Source organism: Nelumbo nucifera, chromosome 3 (genome assembly GCF_055504915.1).
Source record: "Nelumbo nucifera cultivar China Antique chromosome 3, China Antique-T2T, whole genome shotgun sequence".
NCBI classification, from domain to species: Eukaryota; Viridiplantae; Streptophyta; class Magnoliopsida; order Proteales; family Nelumbonaceae; genus Nelumbo; species Nelumbo nucifera.
The window spans coordinates 53911045-53915626 of record NC_142651.1 but is presented as its reverse complement, the minus strand read 5'-3'; the positions used below and the strand labels follow the sequence as shown (position 1 = coordinate 53915626).

At 39.5% G+C, this 4582-nt stretch overlaps 1 pseudogene; it reads left to right on the top strand.

Moving 5' to 3' along the window:
* The first annotated feature begins 2322 nt into the window (after nucleotides 1–2322).
* Nucleotides 2323–4080, top strand: LOC104601021 (pentatricopeptide repeat-containing protein At2g29760, chloroplastic pseudogene; annotated as a pseudogene).
* The last annotated feature ends 502 nt before the right edge of the window (nucleotides 4081–4582 follow it).

Genomic DNA, 4582 nt, shown 5'->3' with positions numbered 1-4582 from the left:
GACGGGAACGGAAATGGGGAATACCAAACCCACCCCGAACCCGCCCCATTACCATTCCTATTTGCAATTAGTATTCATGTAATCAGAATATTACAATACTAATTCTGTTTATGACTTTATGTTATAGTTCCGTACTCCCCCTCTCGGTTTTCTCTGTCATGGATTATCACTAAATGGTAGAACTACTTTTCTGATTTTCTCTGTCATGAGTCTCACCACTCTGTCAGTAATTACACGTGGCTTTTGTTATTACTTATTAATTAATTAATTAAACATAAACAACTGATGTTGATTGTGGATGAGTTATAGAATTAGCAATTTATGATTAATTTTAATGATATAAAGTGGTTTTGGGCCTCATGATCTTTTTTTTTTTTTTGTTATGCTTGAATTGTTAGCACATAACGTAGGGAAAAAAATGGTTAATTCTGTTGACAAAGTGCTAGTGGTTAATTGGATTTGGGATTTATTCTACCCCGTTTTTATTTATTCATTTAATTTTTTTTTTTAAATCAAAGGGCGTCAAACTTTAGGACTGAATTTGAATATCATCAAGCTTTTAGGTTTTGATTTTACTAAAAATTAAAACCTAGTAATTTTGGGTTTTAATGAGCTTTATAATTTTTTCCTTTCTTTTATTATTAAGAATGAAACAAAAAGTAAATATTTTTAGATTTGTGATATTAAGTGGAAGGAAGTTAAAGGTTAACCGAATTCACGTTAACGTTGTGAAGACCACGCTCATGGTTAAATACTATGTATCTGGGAGGCTTCAACTTTTAGAGATTTTTAGACTACACTCCCCTTTAGAATTTTGATTTGAAATGTAGATTTACAACAATTCAAATTTATAAACAGCTTCACATTTAATATCCGTACCCACTCGTGAATTGGCATCAATTTTGAGCTGACATCTATTACAGTTGAACTAGGATTTCTGAGGTGGACTGAACGATAAAAAGCCCTAACTTTTAAGAAAGATGACAGGAGTTATAAGGAGGTTGATAGATGGGAATTCCTATCACCCGTGGGCAACCAAAGTTTTTTCACTGCTTTTTCTGATGTGATGACTATATGGTGTTGTTTTCTCAGAAAACGACATCAATGCCAAGCATCCACTTAGTATGTGTTTGGTATAGCTTTCATTTATTCACTAAATGTTTGTATTTAATTCGTTTGCAAAACTAAGAAAAGAAATAATGAAATTGTTTATTGACAATTAGGCACTACTAGGTGCCATTAGCAAAACAGTGAATAAATTTATATTCATTGCAGGAAGCGTTAAAATGAAACTTCACCAAATAATAGGCATGCATATAAATCAAGGCCTGTTTTAGCAAGTTTTTATGCATACAGATCAACATGATGGGCTAATGCTGAAATGACGTCTATGTGGTAACGTTTATTGAATAAACACCCACGGTTCCACACACCCTCTTAGTATATATTTGATATCGATGCTGCAGATACAACACCGTTTTGTGAAAACGGTGCTGCTGATGTGTGGGTTGGAAGCACCGTTTTCTTAGAAAGCGGTTTCTTTTTTATGTTTGGAAAGTTGTTGCCAGGTAGGACATTTCTTGAAGCAACAACAACGTTTTTTGTTTGGTACCAATGCTCTAGAAAACATTTTCAACACTAATACCTATTATCCAATGCCATGTCATGTCGCTATCACTGCCACCTCATGTCCCTATTGGCAGCAACAAGCTACAGCTCCAGGAAATATCAAATTTGGCGTTGCTCCAAGCCATGCCTTCCTGGTTTCTAAGGCATGGCTTGGAGTACCGTTTTTTTATAGAAAAACAGTTCCAAACAAACATGCGTTTCCTAGAGCACTATTTTTTTCAATGTGGCGTTGATGTGTCACCGTTTTCTAGGGCGACGACATCGATGCCAAATAGACACTTAAGTATATGTTTGGCATCGCAGATAAGCATCGTTTTTTGCTACTGATGTGTGGATTGGAAGAACTGTTTTCTTAGAAAGCGACGTCTTTTTTTTTTTTGAAATCGTTGTTGAGAGAGGTAAAACTTTTCCTCGAACAAGAACAATTATTCCTATTTGATACCAATACTCATATCACTGCCACCTCACATCATTATCGACAACAACGAACTGCTCCAAACCATGTCTTCCCGATTTCTAAGAGGTGGCTTTAGAGAACTGTTTTTTAAACAAACCTCAATTCAAGCTGGGATGATGTCTTCAGTGTTCAGTTCAGGTAGAAGCCATTCGCTTGCTTGATCATCATTCATCAATGGTCAGAGGGTGCATTTCCCGCTTGCTTCCCTCTTCTCGTTGATCCGCCCGCTTTATACCATGATAACCATAACGACCAGGAATCTGTATGAGCTCACCAGAGCTTGCAAAACAGTTGCACAGCTCAAACAAGTTCTGGCCCAAATTATCCAAGACGGCATCGCCAACCACCCACTGTCTCTTTCTTCAATCCTCTCCTTCTCCGCAACCTCATCCCAACCCGACTTATGTTTCGCCTCTTTAATCTTCGCTTGCATAGAGAAACCTAATTCTTTCATTTACAACTCCATGATAAGAGGATTCACCAATGCCGGAGACCATGCTCGTGCTCTCCACTTTTACCTACAAATGAACCGCGTGGAACACCTGCCTGATAAATTCACTTTTCCGTTCGTTCTCAAAGCCTGCGCTGTTTTAGAGGCTGTTGAGCTTGGCAGATCCGTTCATGGGAAGGTTCTCCGTATGGGTTTTTCCTTGGACCTTTTTATTCGGAGTAGCTTGGTTAGGATGTATTCTGATTTCGACGAGATTGAAGCAGCTCGTGTGTTGTTCGATGAAATTGTTGAGCGGGATTTGGTCATGTGGAATTCCATGATTGGTGGGTACATGAAATGTGGGCTATTAGAGCGGGCCTTTGAATTGTTCGAGAGTATGCCCTGCAAGAATGTCGCTACCTATAATGCGATGATGGGAGGGTACGCCAAGTTCGGCTGCATTGAAAAGATTTCCAAGTTGTTCAATGAGATGCCAAACAAGGATCTCATCTCATGGAACACTGTAATTGGGGCTCATGCAAGATTTGGATCTGTAGATACTACACTAAAGCTTTTCAGCGATACGCCTGAACGAAACTTGACTACGTGGAGCACAATCATATCTGGGTTTGCACAGGGTGGTCGATTCGGGGATGCGCTTGAGGTTTTTAGACACATGCTGGACGATGGAGTGAAACCGAACCAAGCAGTATTGGTTAGCGTCCTCACCTGTTGTGCTCACCTTGGAGCTCTTGAACAAGGCAGGTGGATTCATGGTTATATCCAGAAAAATGGGATTGAAGTGGATGATATACTGGGTGCATCTCTCATTGATATGTACTCAAAATGTGGTTTTCTTCAAGGTTCCATGTCTGTGTTCGACAAAATGGAGAAGAAAGGTGTTTGCTCTTGGACCTCCATGATCTATGGGTATGCCATACATGGACACCCCTTTCAATCACTGGACTTATTTGGTGAAATGAAGAGCCTGGGATTCCGACCAAATGCTATTACCTTTGTGGCTACCTTAGCTGCTTGCTCTCATGCTGGGTTGGTTGATAGGGGACGAGATGTTTTCAGTGAGATGCATCGAGTTCATGGCATTATACCCACGATCGAGCACTATACTTGCATGGTCGATCTTCTCAGTCGCGCAGGTCTGTTAGATGAAGCTCAGGACCTTATCAAGTCCATGCCAATGAAGCCTGATATATTTGTCTGGGGGGCTTTTACTGGTGGGATAAGGATTCATGGAGGAGGGTCTGGGTTAGTAAGTCAAGATGTTAGTGAGGGTCTTGCAAGGTTGGTACCTCGGGATAGTGGAGCTTATGTTCTCATGTCAAATATGTATGCTCTGAACAACCAGTGGGATGATGTTACAAGAATTAGAAGGAAAATGGAGGAAGTGGGAGTGAAGAAGAACCCTGGATGTAGCACAATTGAGGTGGATCAAGTGGTCCATGAATTTTTAGCTGGTGGAAGATTACATCCTCAATCAGAGAAAATATATGGCATCTTAGATCAAATATACAGAGAAATTAAGATTCAAGCCTCCATAGACTAAATAAATTTCTCAAATACTACAGAGTTCCTGACAAAAAGGAAACAAGGAAAAATGCTCATGTGTTTCTAATTTGGAAAGTCTGTCAAAATTCTTTTGGCCATCCCTGAAGAATATCATACGACAGAAAATTCTCGTGCCATGGAAGACTAGAGCAAGAGGGGAACAGATGATTGAAACTGTTTGATTTCTTGCATATTTGAATTCGTTTGGATGGCCTGGAAAATTTTGACTCAAGCGACACAAGAACCACCAACATGCATCAATTTCAGAGGAGATTTCCAAGTAGGGTCCCACCAACAATGGATCTCATTACCAAAAATGAAGTCAGTATCACCTAAAGGAACCCATTTCTGTCAAGCACTTGCTGATTTTGTTCTCAATCAAGCCATTAAACCTTCACACAAGACCTTCTTCCCATTAAACCCTCCCAATCCTTTACCTACCTTTAAGAAATCCACACCTGTATCATAAAAACTGGTTACCATATCAAGAATCTCAATTG